We start from the raw sequence: 20,620 nt of genomic DNA, 5'->3' as shown, positions 1-20,620 counted from the left end.
ATCATTACTAGGAGGAATAACTGTTGAACTTCTCAAAGACAAAAGTTAGTCTTAGAAGTTTCATGGTTTGAAGGAGCCAACGTTGACATTCATGCATTTTTTTTTTTTTTTTGGTTAATAAAAAGAAAGGAAAAGGGGGATGCTTGAATTACATTCAGACTATCTCTGACTAACTACGTGTTCTGATTTCCTTTCCCACCTTATTAGATAAAAGGATTGAGAAGGTCAAATGGGGCTGTATGGGCTGAAAACTAACACGAGAGACCCTTAAGGGAGAATCATTAACACTCTTGTAAAGGTCGAATGGATTCTTATATTTTTACTTGTTTTGGGTTTTGAGCTAGAATAAAATGAGATAAGATGGTAAAAGACCAAAGTGAAAATAAACAGCTGGCAGTTGAGGCGCAGGAGGAGGGAGAAAGGCAGGGCTTGAGTGTAAACCCAGAAAAGCATCTATGCAAAAACCTGGCTAGGGAACAGGAGTTACAAAAGGAAGGCCTGCAGAGAAAACAAACAAAAGTACTACCTATATTTTGCCAACTGTTCAGACATTATGATTAACCAAAACCACTTGGCTTAAGAGAAAATTATAAGTAAAATAGATACATAGTAGTAATTCAACATTTGTAGAAATTTACAAAGTCTATTAAGCAAAGGGCTGGGTGTAGCTCAGTTGGTAGAGTGCTCACCTAGCAGGTACAGAGATCTTGGTTCAGTTCCCAGCACCATCTAAAGGATGTGTGGCAGAACACACCTGTAGTCACAGTACATGAGAGGGGAAGGGAGGGGTTCAGACCAAAGTCATCTTTAACTATACTAGAGAGTAAGACGCAAGCACAGGACACATGAGGACCTATCTCAAAAGATACATCATTTAACAATAGAGCTGCAATTCCATACTCACTGTTAATGTCATCCACCTGGCCCACAGTGCCTATGAATACATGGACACTTGTCACTGTACCTATGGCTACCCACTTTCATCGTGTTAGCCTTTAGTGATTTGTTGCCCAGATGACACCTTTTAAAAAACAGCACAATAACTTTCTCACACATTTCAGCAAAGACCCCACACACACCTCAGTTCGGTGTAAAGTCCCTGCTCTCCCACCTCACTTGGACTCTGAAGAGCTTCTTTGCGAAACCCCTAACCAGAATACAACAAGAAAGAATGATGCATGTCATGAAAGTGTAATGGTACATTTATCACAGAAAGTACGGTAACACTATCATTTTCTGAAGGCTGGAAACACATTTCCTCTAGCTACTGAACATCACATTGAAAAGCTGTCATCATTAACGTTGTTTGCAAATGGAGGAAAGTGCTGCAGAGGGTTAAATAAAAGTAGTGTAAGTTACACGGAAAGGGACCGGCCAACTTCTGTTGTGATGCTTGACTCCAAGAAGAAGTGAGAATTCAAACTGAGGTTTCCAGCGTCTTTGCACATGAACAGAAGTTCACACAACAGGTTGGATTAAGAGAATATAAACAGTACAACTAGGCAAAAATGTCAGAGGATAAATGAGGTAAATTTTTTTCCAAGTTTTAGAAGAATAGCAAATGTGATGGGAGATGTCCTATATATATATATATATATATATATATATATATATATATATATATATATATGTTTCTCTTATTGGTTGATGAATAAAACACTGTTCGCCAATAAGGCAGGAAGACAGGTGGGGCAAGGAGATGAGAATTCTGGGAAAGTAGCCTGCCAGAGCAGTAGGGCACCAAAGGAGTCACAGGTCCAAACCTTCTCCGGTAAGATGAGACCACGTGGAAATACTTACATTAATAGAAATGCGTTAATAATTAAGACAGAGCTCTCCAAAAAGAAGCCATAGCCACCAGCCAAAAGTTTTATAACTCAGTTAGTGTCCATGTGTTTATTTTGGGCTGAGAATGTGGAGAGACCAGACCAGACAAAAGAAAACTTTGTTACACAAATGTTCTGGTCCATATTTCTAATAACTTTATTTTAATTTGAAGCCATTTCTTCCATACACCCTGTGAAAGTATCATTTATTTTCAAGCATGGCATGAAGGTCTTGGTTTTTGAAATATGAACACATAAGCACTGTCCCCTTGCATGATTAATTAAATAGTCCCTCTCATATGGCTATCCTAGGAACTGTAAAATGAAATACAAATTCATATATCCTCTGCTAACTAATTTATAAGGCAGATATTGAATATTTAATAATTTTGTGAATTAATGGAAAAGCTATAATGCCAAGAAAATGGATAGGCTGTGCTTGAACAACTTTTCATGTACCATCTCCTTCACAGCATCTATTTGTAAGAGACCCAGCAGATGAGGACAAGGGTTTTAAGAGGATGTGCACTTTCTTCAACTGAAGAGCCTGCCGGGAAAGCTTCTGCTGCGTACCCAAGATGCCCAGTGTGAGAGTGAAATGTCGGACCAGTGGGCAGGAAGCAAGTGCAAGAGGTGATGCTGTGTCTTAAAGCCCATTGTCATGTGATTCTGTGCTTAAATGAGTTCAAATATAAAGTATAGACGCCTTTCACAAATCTACTTAGATTGTCTAATCTCATTTCCTCTCCAATTTAGCAAGCTGGATTAAGAGACCATCTGCCATTCATGAAAAGTACCTGTCTCATACAAATGAGGAAACCACCTTGTTTGAAATTGTAGAGGGTAAATGCATAATAGAAAACACATGCTCAGTACCTGTCTCTGTAAAGACCTGCATTTACCACAAAGCTGGAAGCCCCTGCCATGAATTTCACTTTGTGCCTCATGTCTGGATCTGTGTGCCTGTGGCTTCCCCTCCAAACTACAGATTTATTTGCCATGTTTGAATCTCCAAAGATTCCTCTCTGGTGATTCATTGCCCCCTACCCCCCCCACACACAGACACCAGCCCTGCAGGAAACTAAATCTCCTTCACTTGCTACTGGAGGTTATTTCCCCCCCATAATCATCAATAACACCCAGTACAGAGCTTCTTGCTTTCAGCTGCATGGGCAGATGCTTGTGCTCCAAGTCTAACTCGTTAATTGAATAGAGCTATAAATTATCTATGAGTCACAGACACCCTGCTGAAAAAGTAAATGGCACGCCTGACTTAGTGTCCCTGTGGTCTTTCTTACTTTTCTATATTTTACACTTTCCTTTCAGGCAAGACACCACATTGCTGGTGCTCTGGGTTTTCTCCTGACTTTTCTTGCTCCAGGGTTTTGTTGCTGTTTTTATTTCCACTGGATTTGAAAATGGTGTGATAAAGTGCAAACTTCTGTTTAGAATGTTTTTATTTACAAAGATACAGAATAAACTTGAGAGTTATAAACAATTCTAAAGTGATGTGCATTTTCTATTTCAGTTCCATCTGCAGTCTGGTTTTGCTGACAATTTCTTACGGTGTCTGGAAAAGAGCTTGCTTTCCTCAGACTCAAACGAAACCATGCACAATGTTGTCAAATGTGATTTCATGTTCTGAGACTCTTAAATAAATATCTGTCTTGTTTGAAATTCAAGGAAATCATCTGCAAATGAGATATAGAGACTGTCTTGAATCATAGTCTCATGGTTTTGTAGGGTTAAACTGAAATTCACATTCACAAAATTTGTTTTGTCAGCACCCAAACTCCAATGAAAACCCCGTGTTATGGATTTGATTACAGAAATTAAGTATCTTTAAAAATTGTCTACCCTTTATAATTTGAACAAAATAGTAGCTGGTACACAGAAAAACTTTGATTATTTAACAATAAAATCAGATCGTCACATTAAAAGAATCTGAGAACAAAGCCAGAGAAATGCTTGAAAGGCTGTGCACAAGAGTGAGCAGAGGTCCCAGGGAGCAAGGTAACAATGTGACCAACTGCCACAAATTTAAGTTAGATCACATTCCCAGGAGTTTCAGGAGAGTATGAAGTGTGTAAAGTATGATCAGAATGTTAGGATGTTTAGAAAATTTTTTCAGTACCTGAGGACAGATACAATAATACCTCTTGAACTGTAGATGCAAGTTCTTAGACTTGTGGTGGTTACTAGTAACAGTGAATTTGATGGGATTTGCAATCACCATAGAAACAATCATGGGGCAATTCAGTGAGGGTGTTTCTAGACAGGGACAACTGGAGTGGAAAGTCATCCCTGAATGTGGACAGCACTATCCCACTGCCTTATGCCCTAGACTGAATACAGAAAGAAAGTGTGACAAGCTTCAGCATTCATTTCTCTTTCCTCCTGGGCTGTGGGCACGATGTGCTCAGCTGCTTGACTTTCCTTCCACCATGACTTTTCTGCCATGTGTTGAAAAATAACATTTCTTCTCCTCGTAAATTTCCCTTGTTAGAAATTTTGTCATAGGAATGAGAATACTGGCTAATAAAGATAGGAAGATTCTAGAAACAATATGTGGGATCCAGAATCTGCCTAGTTAAAGCTAAGACTTCAGAGCAAAGGTCCAAGATGTTCCCAAGCCAATAATAAGGGACACTGATCATAGTGACTTGTTGCTTATAAAAGCCAGAAAAGTCCTGCAAGGCCAAGCAGGAGTCCTGATGTCTGCAGTGGTGTTCTCTAGCGAGCTGTCATCAACACAAAGTTAGACAGGGTTAGGAAGAACTCAAGGTCATCTGCACAATGCTATGGAAGCCAAAGCAGGGGAGCCTGCAGACTGAGATCCTGATGTGACCTCCATTGGGTAGGACATACCTCACAGTGACACATCACAACCTCACAGGAAGCTCAGGTGTGAAGATTGCCAATAGATGGCTTCTTCATTAGTCCACAGTGACCAAACCCCATACAAATCCAACACTGCCCTCATCAGCTAAGGCTACTGAGTAAGAGCTCACATGCTACTTTGGATCCTGAAGGCCTTGTGGCTGAGATGGCTGATCACATGCTCTTTTTTAAAGGTGGTGACAGGGGAAGAAAGCACACTCTGTGCCTGTGTGAGTTTGTGTATGTATGTTGTGTGAATATATGTGTAACTGTGTGTTACTGTGAATGTGTGTGTGTATGTGTATGAGTAAGTGTGCTGTGTGAGTGTGTGTGAGAGTATGAGTTTCTGTGTGAGTGTATGTTTGAGTGAGTGCTAGCTATCTGGAGCAAAGTGACCACTTAGACTAAAGGAAGCAGTAAGCCCTGAATTCCATCAGAGACACTGTCTCGGCATACTAGATACATCAATACCAATCTCTGGCCTACACAAGCATCTCATCCATATGTACACATATCTGCATACACTGAAATATTCTCACACAATTGCAAAATGTGTGCACACATAGATCCATACACAACATACACAAAACATAAATGGGAAATAAAGGATGGAGCAGGGCAATGCCTTGTTTTAACTGAGGACAGAAATTGAGATTTAAGACCACTTCAAGTGTTTTCCCCTACTGAGTTCTAAATCTCATAATTTGGGTTAGTTCCAATTCCTTGAGACACGGAAGGAAAATGGGAACTGTAAGCATTCCACTCTTAACATCCAACAATATGGTGAGTTTTCTAGACTGCTACCGCAACTTGAAGAAAGCCTCTTCATTTCTTCCTGCACAATTATGTCTTCATAAGAACTGAACAGCTGCAGAACTGGAACACTCTAAGGAGCACTGTCACTGAACACCTGAGACTGCAGTGTTGAGCCACATTACAAAGCTGAGATTTGCAGCTCATGAGATTAATAGGCAGAAATAATTGATGTCATTCTTTATGCTCCAAGTGTTTTACACAGTTCACCTCATTACTGCCCAGGGCGTTCCTGAATTGTAAGTTGGAGGGAAGGTTTTCTACTTCACACTCATTACTAGGATAGTAGAATGAGCAGGGAGAGGGGGTGACTGTATCAGAGCTCTTATGTAATTCAGGAGTATGGCTAGAGAGAGGAAGTTTATGGCTCCAGATAGAAACAGAGCTAGTGCTGTTAGTGAAAGTCTTTAAAACATAAACATAAGGTTTTGATGGGCAGCTAACACTAAGATACACTATATCAAGGCACACAATTCTCAAGCAGAAATTACCAAAAACATTATCACGGAAAACTGATATCAAGAGGGTGCTGTTAGTGCAAAGCTACTCTGAGAACAAACTTCTCCGTCCTCTTTGAGAGGTGTGATTTGACTTAACAGTAGAAACTATGAGGCTTTATCTTGATTGACAGTATGTTCACAATCAGAATTACCTGGAGTCGCACTCCTGTGTGTGTCTCCAAGTATTTATAACAGGGTTTACCAAAAGGATCAACAAAGATCCATTCAAAATGTGGGCAAAAACATAAAACCCAGAACCCTTGTTCCTGCCTTGGGGTGAGTTATTGGGCCAGAGTTCATGTCCAACAACCCTCTAACTCCTTGGAACTTCCTGGGTTGGTTCTGAGCATACTGGACCGGCCAATCCATACATGGCCACCTTGAGACCACATTAACCTAATCTTTGGGCCCTGTGGCCTGTCCTCTGCTGAAGGTGAGTCTGGGAGTAGTTCAGACTGTTCCCCCCCCACATCCTTCCCTGTGAACTCCCTGGGTTAGCTCTGCACCTCACTCACCCCCTATAACCCTGGCCTGGGGGGTGTACTCTGTTCCTTAAAATACCCAGAGCATGCCTTCCCCTAATCCTTGGTCCAGCCGTGCCCACTGCTTGAAGTGAGCATTGGGCTAGAGTGCCCGACCAACACCCCACCACCTTCTTGGAAGTTCCTGGGTTGGCTCTGAGCATAATGTGCCCATCTATCCACTTAGGGCCACCTTGAGGCTGAACCCACCTGATATTTGGGCCTCATTACCTGCCCTCTGCTGGAGACCTCCAAGAGAGCTCAGATCATCCAGAGTTCCAGACATCTAACTCCTGCCAACCTATACCCACTGGGGGAGCATGGTAGAGAGAGATAGACTCCACCTTCACCCACTGGAAGAAATGATGAGAAGACAGCAATATAAGAAAACACCCAACAATAGAGAAACCAAATTGACACCATCAGAATCTGGGAACTCTATATCAACTAGACATGAACACGCCAAAGCAGTAGAAAAAGAAGACAGTGACTTAAAAAACAACTTCATAAAAATGATAGAGGCCCTCAAAGATGATATGAGAAAATCACTTAAAGAATTGGAAGGAAAAACAAGCAAAAATTGGAAGAAACAGAGGAAAAGACCAAACAAAAAATGCAAGAAAAGAACAAAAGTCTTAAAGAAAGTAAGGCATGACAAGAAAAAAATAAACAAACAAACAAAAAACAATCAAACAAATGAAGGAAACAATTCAAACAGTTCAAGACCTGAAACTGAAATAGAGACAATAAAGAAAACACAAACTGAGGGAATAAAAACTAGTTAAAATATCAGGAACTACAGAAGTAAGCATGACCAACATAGTATAACAGATGGAAGACAGAATATCGGGCACTGAAGATAAACTAGAAGAAACAGATTCATTGACCAAAGGAAATCTTAAATCCAACAAATTCATAACATAAAACATTCAGGAAATGTGGGACACCAGGAAAAGATCAAACCTAAGAATAATAGACATAGAAGAAGGCAAAGATGCCCAGCTCACAGATGCAGAAAACATATCCAACAAAATCATTCAAGAAAACTTTCCCAATCTGAAGAAGGACGTGACAAGATATTCAATAACAAAGCCAGAGTTTCAAAATACATATCCACAAATCAAGCCCTACAGAAAGTTCTGGAAGGAAAACTCCAATGCAAGGAAGTTAACTATACTCACAAAGACACAGGCAATAGATAATCCCAATTTATCAGAACCCAAAAGAAAAGGTGGGGCAATTATACTCACAATACAACAGCCAACAACAAATGTAAATCAAACAAGTGGTCCTTAATTTCCCTAAATATTAATGGTCTTAACTCGCCTATAAAAAGACACAGGCTAACAGAATGGATATGAAGGCAGAATCTATCCTTCTGCTGCATACAAGAAACATATCTAAGCTTCAAAGAGAGACATTACCTCAGGGTAAAAGATTGGAAAAGATCTTCCAATCAAATGGACCCAAAAAACAAGCAGTCAAAAGAGATGAACAAGGTCATTTTATATTCATCACAGGAGAAATCCATCAATACAAAGTCTCAATTCTGAACATCTATGGCCCAAATACAAAGGCACCCACATGAAACCTCATACACCCATAGTGGGAGACTGCAACACCTCACTCGCACCACTGGACAGGACCACCATTCAGAAACTTAACAAAGAACTGACAGAAATTATGTTCCAATTGGATTCAACAGACATCTGTAGAATATTCCATCCAAACACAAAAGAATATCCCTTCTTCTCACCTCCACACGGAACATTCTGAAAAATTGCCCACATACTAGGCAACATAGCAAACCTCAACAGATACCCCCCAAAAAAATTTGGAATAGCAACCTGTATCTTATCAGACTACCATGATTTAAAGTTGGAATTCAAAACACACACACACACACACACACACACACACACACACACACACACACACTTCAGAAACCCTATAAACTCATGGAAAGTGAAAAAATGTGCAATTGCTGCATTCCTGGGTCAAGGAAGTAATAAAGAAATAAATTACAGATTTCTTAGAACTCAATGAGAATGAAGACAAAATATACCCGAACTTATGGAACACTTCTCTAATTGCTCCACACGATAGAAACAGAAGGTTCATTTCCAAACTATTTTTATGAGGCTACAATTACCACACAAAATAACAACAGAGAAAGAGAACTACAAACTAATATCCCTCATGACTATTATTGCACAAACACTCCATTAAATACTGGCAAATAAAATCCAAGAACACATCAGAGAAATGATCCACCATGACCAAGTAGGCCTCGTTCCAGGGATGCAGGGATTGTTCAGTATAGGAAAATCTATCAATGTGATCCACCATATAAACAAACTGAAAAAGAAAAACCACATGAATATATCACTAGATGTTGAAAAGACCTTTGACAAAATCCAACACCATTTCATGATAAAGGTCTTAGAGAGATCAGGGATAACAGAAACATACCTAAATATAATAAAAGCAATATACAATAAACAAACATCCAACATCAAACTGAATTGAGAGAAGCTTAAGGCAATTTGTCTAAAATCAGGAACAAGGTAAGGCTACCCACTTTCTCCATATCTCTTCAATATTGTACTTGAAGTTCTAGCTAGAGCAAAAAGACAACAAAAGAAAATCAAGGGGTGAAAAATTGGAAAGGAAGCAGTCAAAAATTCACTACTCACAGAAGATATGATAGTTTTTGTAAGTGACCCAAAAATTCTACCAGGGAACTCTTATATCTGATAAATACCTTCAGCAAATTAGCAGGATACAGGGTAACCCGAAAATAAAACAAAGCAAAACAAAACAAATAAAATCAAACAAACAAAACAAAACAAAAAACTACAACTACAAAACAAACAACAAACAAAAAAGGAGCCCTACTAAATACAGACAATAAAGGGACTGAGAAAGAAATCAGAGAAGCATCCACTACAATAGACACAAACAACATAAAATATCTTGGGGTAATGCTAACCAAACAAGTGAAAGACCTATATAGCAAGAAATATCTGTCTTAAAAAAAAAAAAGAAATTAAAAATATACCAGGAAATGGAAAGATCTCCCATGCTCTTGGATAGGTAGGGTATAGTAAAATGGCAATCTTGCCAAAAGCAATCTACAGATTCAATGCAATCCCCATTATAATCCCAGAACAATTATTCACTGACCTTGTGAGGATAATAATCAACTTTATATGGAAAAACAAAAGACCCAGGATAGCAAAACAACCCTGTAAAATAAAAGAACTTCAGAAGGCACCACCATCCCTGACTTTAAGCTCTACTACAGAGCTATAGTCCAGAAAACAGGCTGTTATTATCACAAAAATAGATTAAGTAGACCAATGGAATTGAAAATTCTTATATTATCACACACACCTACTAACACTTGATTTTTGACAAAACATCTAAAACTATACAATGGAAAGAGGAAATCATCTCAACAAATGGTGCTCGCACAACTGGATTATTTTGTGTAAAACACTGCAGATAGACCCATGTCTATTGCCATGCACAAAACTTAAGTCCAAATGGATCAATGACCTCAACATAAATTCAGCCACACTGAATCTCTTAACAGAGAAAGTGGGAGGTACACTTCATCAAATTAGTACAGGAGATAGCTTCCTGAATATAATACCAGTAGCACAGACACTGAGATCGACAATTAATAAATGGGACCTCTTCACACTGAGAAATTTCTGTAAGGCAAAGGACATAGTTGACAAAACCAAATATCAGCCAATACACTGTGAAAATATTTCCACCAGCCACCCAAGTGACAGAGGGATGATCCACAATGTATACAAAGAACTCAAGAAACTAGTCACCAAACACAAAATAACCCTATTAAAAAGTGTAGTACGAAACTGAATAAATATTTCTCAACAGAGGAATACAAAATGGTTGAAAGATACTTATAAAAGTGCTCAACATCCTTAGCCATCAGAAAATTGCAAATCAAAACAACTCTGAGATACCAATGACAGATTATGATGGAGAGGATGTGGAGAATGGGGAACATTCCTCCACTGCTGGTGGGAGTGCAAACTTGTACAGCCATTTTGAAAATCAGTATGGTGGTTCCTTAGGAAAATGGGGATCACTCTACCACATGACAACGCAATCCCCCTCTTAGGCATATACCCAAATGATCCACATCCATGCAACAAAGACATCTGTTCAACTATGTTCATAGCAGCACTATTTGTAATAGCAAGAACATGGAAGCAACCTAGATGTCCCTGATCTGAAGAGTAGATAAAGAAGATGCTGTACATTTACACAATGGAATACTGCTCAGTGGAGGGAAAAAACAATGGAATCTTGAAATTCACCAGCAAATTGATAGAACTTGAAGAAATAATTCTCAGTATCCTGAATGAGGTAACCCAGTCACAAAAAGGGGAACATGATATGTACTCCCTCATATATGGCATTTTGACATAGAGCAAAGGGTCACCAAACTATAACCCACACTGCCAGAAAAACTAGTATACATGGAGGAACCTAAAAGATTCATACAAGGTCCCTCACAGAAGTGAAAAGGAACAAGATCTCCTGTGTATATTGAAAGTAGGGATGGAGGTCAGAGAGTGAAGAGGGAGCTAGGAGAAAGAGAATGGGTGGAGTGTAATACATGTGGTGCCTGGAAGATTAAGTCAGGGGATGAATAGAAGAGAGGAGAGAGAGAGAGAGAGAGAGAGAGAGAGAGAGAGAGAGAGAGAGAGAGAGAGAGAGAGAGAGAGAGAGAGAGAGAGAGAGAGAGAGAGAGATGATACTAGTAGAGGTAGCCATTATGCCATTACAGGTTCGAACAGAAAACTGACTCTACAAAGATAACCGCAACTAATAATCTGTGCAACAGTGGAAAGGCTACTTAAATGCTCTTCCCCAATAATGAGATTGATGAATAATTTATATGCCGTCCTAGAGCCTTCATCTTGTAGCTGATGGAAACAGAAGCAGACACCCTTCTTGAACCCAAATTAGATAAAATGTGAAAGTAACTTAGAGCTCCATCAGTTATTTCTCTTTGTCCTAATCCCAAAACAATGTGCCTACCTGTCCAGGAATTCTACCACCTCGATACCAAGCACATTCTACCTGGACTTCTTAGGTTTTCTACTAATACAGTTCCAACCAACATAAACCAATAAAATGTCTCTTCCAAGTTAGAATGCTGTAAATATGTAATTGCTGAGCACTCAGCCCTAAGAGACAACCTTGTCACCCTACCCCCCAGCTCTAAGATTACTATTGGGCAAAGATATGTCAGGAAGATTCAACGGAACACTGGCCTCCAGGCATGATGCCACAGCTACACATTTAAGAACTCTTAGTAGTTGCATGACCTGTCCAAGGCCTGCGTTATGTATTAGCATGGATCACCTACATTCCACCATGGGATAGGCAGGTGGAGGTTACAGGCCTCTAGCTTTCCTCAGGATAGATCATATTCACCATTTCTAAAAGAGTGAGACACTGTCTGCAATTGTGTAGCCACAGGTAACATGTCCATGCTACTGTAAGAACCACAATTAAACTCACAGGTTCACCACCACCAACATTAACAAAAAAGAAAGGATATGAAAGTTGAAGGGGAACACTATTTGGAAATAGGGAAGGAGACAGGGGGCGGGGAGAGGATAGTGCCTCCGTGGCCAAAGTACATCACATACTTTGTGAACATACCATAATAAAAATCACTGTCATGTATAATATATCCTAATAAAATCCTAAAAGCATCTAGTCATACCAGCAGACCTGGCAGAAGAGTTGCCCTTAGTAAGTCAGATGTGATTCAGTTATTAGGGTTAAGTTTTCCTCTCAAATGAGCAGATAACAGAGTTAAAAGGAAGAAAGGAATAAAAGGGAAACAAAGTGTGTGGGGGGGCATTGCTTCATTTTTGAAGTAAGGAGACTTGGATTTTCATTGAGATTTTGAACTTAACATTGTTTGTGTCCGTTTTCCCCACGGTATTAAATGAAATTATATTTGAGCCTTAACTGTTTTTAGTGATGTTAATTAGTGCAAAATCATTTGCTATCCTTACATTTTTATAAAGATACACATCCAGAACTCATCTGCCTGGCCTGAGAAGCCAGTGAAGAACTTATTCGTAGGCCAGTTCAAATATAGCTGTTTTGGTGTTCAGTAAGTAAAAGCACTCTCAAAGCCCAGAGCAAAATAGAGAGTGTTTTCTGCTACTGTTTGCTCTACAACACATTGCTTGTTTCCCACAGATGCTACTTAAAGTGACAGAATCATATGAAATGATTAATGAAGCAACAGGCACAGAGCAGAAAGAGAACAAAGCAAAGAAATTTAAAATGGGTAGGTATTTGTCCTTCATCCAAAGATATGTCTCCAGAACTGAATGTCAGCAATACAGCCAAACTGAGCAAGATAAGGCAAATCGCTATGCTATTTATGATAAAAAAAAAAAAAAGGCAATGGGTATGCTTTATCACAAAATAGTAGGAAGTAAGAGAAATAAATAAACATTTTACTTCCAAAATTTTCATGTCCATGTTCTGAGGCAATGCACAACTATTTAATCCATCTGTTGATGTGTCTGTAAGACTGTATTAGCTACAATGATGGCAAAACCTTTCTGTAAAGTGTGTGATAGAATGAGAAAAATAAAACTTCTGCCTCATGATTGTCAGACGCTTGCATCTGGAGCATTCCGGCAGACCAGATTGAGAGTTTAAAACCCCAATGTAATGATACTATTTTTAAAAGGCCAACTTGCTCTTGTCTATCTAAAAGCTTTATATCATGGTCTGTCTCATGAGTATGGCAAATAGTTACATAATACATACACACTCAGATTGGTGGGTAGGAGTCTTTGGTAACTTGAAATACACTGGAAGGAAATTCTAAAGTGCTTATGTATGGATAAGACGCCAGGTAATAATCAATAGTGATGTGATGGCTGGCTGTCATATGGAGGCTGGATTCATGTACCATGCATGACCTATTAGAAGTCTCTGGCACCAAGCAAAGTCAAGAGAAGTGAAGCCATCAGCACCACTCCCAGCCCCTGCCAGTCACCCAAAAATTGTGCCAGAAAAAGCATTTCCTGCTGCACTCTGACCCAGTGAGGCTGGTTTATCATATCTGAGTTTTGAAATCTAAGAAAGCAAACGGCGACGCGGCGTGAATATTCTTTGTCCTTCTTTTTCTCTACTGTTTGTCTTCCGTCCCCTCCTGCCCATGCTCACAGCCCATTTCACTCCTTTTGCATTTCTTTATCTAACCTCTGCCAATCTCCTTTCCTTTGTCACCATTCAGTCAAGGTGGCACGATGATGACTTCTAAATTCCTGGCGTATGACATTCCATTTCCTTCTCTCATTACTTCTCTTCTCCCTCTGAACTAAATATCATTTAAGAATTACTTTTTCTTTGCTTTGCTGTTTTGGTTTTTTAAGACAGGGTTTCTCTGTGTAGCTTTAGAACCTATCCTGGTGCTTGCTCCGCAGACCAGGCTGGCTATGAACTCACAGAGATCCACCTGCCTCTGCTTACCAAGTACTGGGATTAAAGTGATGTGCCACCACGACTTGGCCAAGAATTACAATAGAAAATTCAAACAAACTTATTTCTCACTCTTGACACACCGCACACCCTCCACCATGTTACTAATGTCAACACTCAATGTCAGTTACTCAATTCAAAAGTTTTGTCATCATCTCCGAACTTCTTCCCTCACAGCCCACATCCAACCTGCTAGAAAACCCAGTTAGCTGTGTCCTCATCTCTTCCTCTTGCTTTAATATGATTTCTTCATTGACTTTTCTACACATTAATGCCTTTCCTCATCATGCAGTCCAGGTGAGTGCTATAGCTCAAGACACTGCATGGCCACTGCCACAGATCAGTGTCCTCCCAGTAATGGACATACCCCACACATCTGGCCTTCCCTCTGGTTTTCCAAGGGAACTATGTGTACACATTTCTTCCTACCATTTACTGTAAACAAGGCCTCGGATATCTTATTTAACAAAGGTACTACATAAGAATATGCTGCCCATGGGGACTGAAGAGAGGGCTCAGTGGCTGTTTTTGCAGAGAGCCTATGCTGGATTCCTAGCAACCACCTGGGGGCTTATAGCTGTCTGTAATTCCAGTTCCAGGGACTTTTTCTGATCCCTATAGGCACTAGGCATGGGTAAAGTGCACATGCCACATGAAGGAATAACAAACACATATACGTAATAAAATTAAATAAGTTTATTCCACTGAGAGTGTCTTTTTGCCCATTAGGTATATTGAACACTCTCTTATTTTCACCAGTCTTAGTTCAAATACCCATTTTCTCAATAAGGTCTCTTCCTACTTCTAAATAAGTTGCAATGCCACTCTGTCTTTCATTTTCTCCAATAGCTTTTATCATCATTGCATATGCTCTTTATTTACTTCGTCATTATTGTTCCCAAGGATCTGTGTCACTGGGTTAAAGGATTTTCTATTTTACTTACTGTTACATCTTCAGCGTTAGAACAGTTACGAATTTGTTAACTAGGATTAGTCATATTTAAATATATGCACTTTCTTTACAAAACATTATGGTCACTAACATAATGGATACATAATCAGAGTGGAAGCCTAATAGACCGACTTCATATTTTACAGTAACTATATTTTATTCTTTTATCTACTATTCACTTTTTACTTGAATAGCATCCATTCCCTGTTCACTATGACCAAAGTTCTCTGGAAGGCATCATGAGTCATTAGTATCAGTTTAGTTATTTAAGCATTGTTCTTGAAACAGAAATGAAAAAAAAAATCACAAAATTAAAATAATATGAAACACTGAGGCCAGGATCACAATAGGAACAAAGGTAAAAATTATTATAGAGAATTTTTTGACTTTATCATTAAATGATGGAAAAAGCAGCACTGGGTATCCCTCCTCTATAAGTGAAGAACCAATCAGGAAGACTGAGGGTTACAATGAGTGCCCATTCCTTCAAAGTGTTAGCTATGGTTATCACCAGGAATGTTATTAGGTTGTTCATAACTTTTACCCATATAAGACATGCAGATTCCTTCACATTTGGCCATGGTGTGGATTTTTCTATTCTCTATAGAAAGGCATGCTGTGTCAAACCATGCCAATCAGATCATTCTGCTGGGTGTGTCTAAAAGCACCATCTTCTAAATAAGTTAGATCACTTCCATGTATTTTCTGATATTTTTCTAAGATACATAGAGATTGATTGCACCATAAATTTATTTTTTCTTAGACTCACTAGGCCCCCAAATAATACTGCTATCTTAGGCCTCTCCTAAATATTCATCATGAAGTCACATTTTTTTTTTCGTGTGTGTGGAGTAGTTGGACATGACCAGTCTATCAATTTTATTAAAAGAAACTCATATCATAAAAACTGCAAGAAGCCGTATTTTATTTAGCTATAAGATTCTGAATAAGTATTGAGTCTCTCAGTACTGAAAGCATAATTTAATGTGGTTTATATAGATTTCATTTACAGTTTTTTATGCCCCAAACTAGAATACACTTAATATCACATAACAATATGGATAATAGGAAAGCATGCAGTCATTAAGTTAATAGTGAGAACCTGTAATTGCTACAGATGAAAATCAGTTAGATGAAATGGTTACACTACAGTCATATAGAAAATTAATTCCAACGGTGATAATCATTATTATCTGGAATCCGTCATCAGTAGAAAAGCGAATCGGTATATTAACCAAAACCTCTGCACATACTGAAGTTCAAAGCTTCCTCATATTCACCCCATTACCCTAGCTCACCCTAAATGTGCTACATGTCCAAGAGAGAAGGCGGTAATCAGCACAGCTCTAATTATCAGGTAAACACACAACGTGAGAAAATATTATCCTTCAATAGGATGTCGTCTGCAAACTGCATTAAGTTGGGAACCTGGCTCAGACAGACATCTTGCCTCTTATTTGAGATTTATTTGTTTATTTATTATTTGGTCACCTCTGGCTAATCAAGAAACTTGCTTGGGCTTTTAGTCGCCTTTTTGGAAACAGGAATAACTATGATTCTGTTTCTACTTTAATATAAACAATCTCATCAAACCCTTACTTGGATTCTTTGTTTACAGGATAATAAAAGGGTTAGAATGCAAAACACCTCATAGAGTCATTCTAAACATGGCTACTATTTGCTGTATTTTTCACATTATCTTTTTTACAAGCCAAGCTAGTGTATATGTGATCCTGCCACGTCACATATAATCACATTCAAAATGCCAGAGGCTTACAACTAGTCGTTAGCATGGACACATATTAGCCATCATAAATAAATCTTACTCGTCTTGACCTTTAGTGAGCTACCTGCTTCAATTTTAATTACTAACACTTGAATATCTAATTTTCTCTAACCATCCTTGTGGAGATGTCCATCTATGTCAGTAGACTTCACAGATGACTCTTGTGAGGCCACTAGGCCTTGGGCTCAAGTGAGAGCTCTGATCACAAGCTTTCAACATAGGAAAAGAAAAGATCACCCTTTAGTGTTGCCTTGCAATAGTTTCCTGTTAGGGTTACATTATGTACTCTCTTCTCGCTTTTCCTTTTCTATGGCCTCTTTTACCCATCAATCTCTCATGTCCTGCTAGTTCCCACCAGGTCATCATTCTGGGGTTACTTCTGCCACTCTACAACATATCTAAGGCATCGATTTCCTGTCTGTTGAACTGTTCATAACAGAATAAGGATTTGCATCTCTTTTAAAACTTTAATCTCTCTCTGTCTCTCTCTCTGTGTGTGTGTGTGTGTGTGTGTGTGTATGTGTGTGTGATATGAGTGTTGTGTCACAGCAAGCATATGGAGGACAGAAGACATTTTTTAATCAAGACTCTTTTTTTACCATATGAACTCCAGAGATTTAACTCAGGTTAGCAGTGCTGGCGGTAGGTACCTTAACCAGCTAAGCTATTTTGCCAACCCAGCCTTTATATTTTTTCACTTACACAGAAAACTTGGTGTAATTTACTGTCCCAGGTAAGTGAATATTGAATAGTGTACAGGTGACAATTATTTCCAGATATTTATTTTAACACCCTTGATTTTATTTTTTCCTTGCTTTCTTATAATCAGGAATCTGCTTCTATAGCCAATGTTAAATTTACTTTTGACAATGTGGCTACATAAACTCCCTCTGAATAGAATCAAGAATGCTTTGCTTCTGTTTGGGGGGAAGAAAAACATCCATGCATGTCAACTAAGTCGTCAAGTTCCGGAGTGAGCCATATGAAAGGGTGTATGGTAAGCCTTAAGAAAACTCCAATTTTTTACAGAATGTTCTCAGTATCAAATCCAGTACCTGAGAGACATAAAAGGAGGTGTGATGTTTATATTCAACAGATCTCTGCCATAAAATCAAAGCTCCAATGGGACTGGGTGAGATGATGAGATCTTCAGTGTCAACATTTTGATGATAAGAGCGAGAATATTAGGACCACAAATCCCAGAAACTGTGCAGCCTGACAGCAGCAGGCCCTGACAGTTCCCAGGAAACTTTCTTCTTGCTAGAGCCTGTAACAAAAACAGAAGCTGATGCTTAAAGAAAAACATGTATGCGCTATCCAAGATCAATATCTGCCATCCATCATTTTTGTCAGACTAATCCTGGGCTGAAGTCTGGAACACCCCAAGCAAATAAGTACAGGATCTTTTTCATAAAACATAATATGTACAGATTCTGCCAAAATGAAGAACTTTTAAACATACTCTTGAGATGGATGAAGCATGTGAAAAGTGGAAATTGATGTGCTGGACCAGGAAGGAATAGTTGAGCGTAGGGAACTATCAACATGGAGTTCTACTCTGATATCAACACTGGCACCTGCAGTCAGGATGAGAGCCAATTAGAAAGAGTCCTAGAAATATTTACATAAAATTGTATACAGCCAATGAAATGGAGACTTTGTGTGTAGTAATACAGAAAAAAAATAAATAAAATAGGAAATGAAGTATTTCTTTTCTACATTAATATGAAGAATGCACACTGCTATTCCAATAGGCTTTTCTTAGTAGGCTCAAGAGCCTTGTGAGTTCTAGTTTCAAGAGTTGCTAGACTTTCAGATCTTCTCTGCTCTCTTTGACACATGATAGGGGCTTTTGCTTTGACTGAAAACGAGGCAAGTGCCTTCTAAGACAGTTTGTGTCTCTCAGTATCTGCAAGTGTATTAGCGTGCACTGTTATCAACCTGTAGAAATGCATTAGGACTGGATGCAGAAGAGCACATGCTTTAAGTAATGAGTTTGTATGTCCAAAATGAAAGCAAAGGGCAACAAAGCCCAGTGTGCTGGAAGTTCTTTCTCTAAGGCTCAACCACGCTCTCAGTGGTGGATTGAGTCATTGGTTCACATGCCCCCATTGCTCCTAATCCAAGTCACCTGCATAACATCTGGTTTATGTCAAATAGGTAATGCTGGCTAAAGTGGAAAAGGAACTTCAAAAAAGAGGATGGGAACAGAATTTTGGCTCTTTGCATCTCCACTTCACAGTTTCAGAATGTTATATTCATAGTTTATTTAACAGTTTTTCCTGAGGATTACAAATAAGAAAGATAATGGTGCTGGTCCAACACCACATAGAGAACTGTCTATCACTGAGCAGGTGGCAAATAGAGTCAAATATAGTCACGCCACAAAGGGATAGTATTAACCCTACTAAGTGAGGAGCGTGATTTCGGTCCTCAAAGGCACTGCTGCTTACACTTAGCACACGCTCTAAGAAATAGTCTGACTGTAATCTAGCCGAAGCATCCAGATAAAGAGAGATAAATGGCAAAAACAGGGAGGAAGATGTATTTGGATAGGATTTATCATCATGTAAAGAGCTTTGGACCTTCTTTTTGTCTTTTGGATGGCTTACAGAAGTTTGGGATGGGCGTGATCATCATGATTTAGAAAGTAAATTCTGGTTACATATAAAAGGGTAATAACAAAGGCCCAGGGAATTGTGAATAGACAGCATTATGAACAGTGTTCTCCAAGATGGCTGAGAATTCTTTGTTTTAATTTGTTTTCAGTGAACCAATTGGCAAAGTGTGTCTAAGGGCAGCACCAGCACCTGAATGGCTGCCATGCAGCCTGGGATTCTAGTTGCCATTTCTGTCTCTCTATATCCCCGCCCATTTGATTAGCCACTCTGTGTGAACCAGGTGGTGTCAAACCTGTTGTGTTACTATGTGTATTCTTGGTTTTTATTTATAATATTTTTTGTATATTCACTGATGGTTTCACACATGTATATCGTATAATGTTATCATATTTCACCCCATGATCCCCTACTCCCAGTGAATTGCTTCTACACAATGAGTCCCATCCTATTTGCATGATGTCCATTTTTGTAATCCACTTAGTCTATTTAAAATTACCTGCATGAGCACAGGTTGGGAATTATTTACTGGACTATGGGCAACTTGCCTTTGACTATACCGCTGAAGAAAATGACTCTCCCACAGCAGCCATTAACTGGCTGTTGCTGTTCAAAAAGGGGTAAAGAGTCAAGAGTCCCTCCCATACCCATGATGGAGTAGTCGCTGGCCTAATCTTGTGCAGGGCTTGAGTGTGAGAGCTCAGCTTCTTTGGGTTCACAAGTACAGGGGTCTTGGCTTCTTAATTTTTCTATTTCCTAACTTACTCTGATCACTTATATATCATTATTCCTGCATAACCACTAAACCTACCCCAGTTAAACCTGTGATAGTTAAAAATGTAAAACAATTTCTCTGTGTGTCGCCTTAACCTAGTATCATATCCTAAAAGTGGGTACTTCATAAATAATTGTTAGAATAAACTTGTCAAAGTTTCAACTCCATTTGATCAGTATGTCTTCATACACTTGTAGCAAACACAACCAACTAAGGTCATTTTCTACCCATTAAAAGAATAAAATAATACTGTTCCAGTCATATATTTTTATAACATAAGACTTAACTTTGGCATATGAAACCAACTATTAATGATAGCAATTCCAATTTTTAACTTCTAAATTAACTTTATGCTTAATCCAACAAAAGTACTTTCATCTATATGC

The sequence above is a fragment of the Phodopus roborovskii genome, unplaced genomic scaffold (assembly GCF_943737965.1).
Source record: "Phodopus roborovskii unplaced genomic scaffold, PHOROB, whole genome shotgun sequence".
NCBI lineage: Eukaryota > Metazoa > Chordata > Mammalia > Rodentia > Cricetidae > Phodopus > Phodopus roborovskii.
This window is presented reverse-complemented; position numbering follows the sequence as displayed.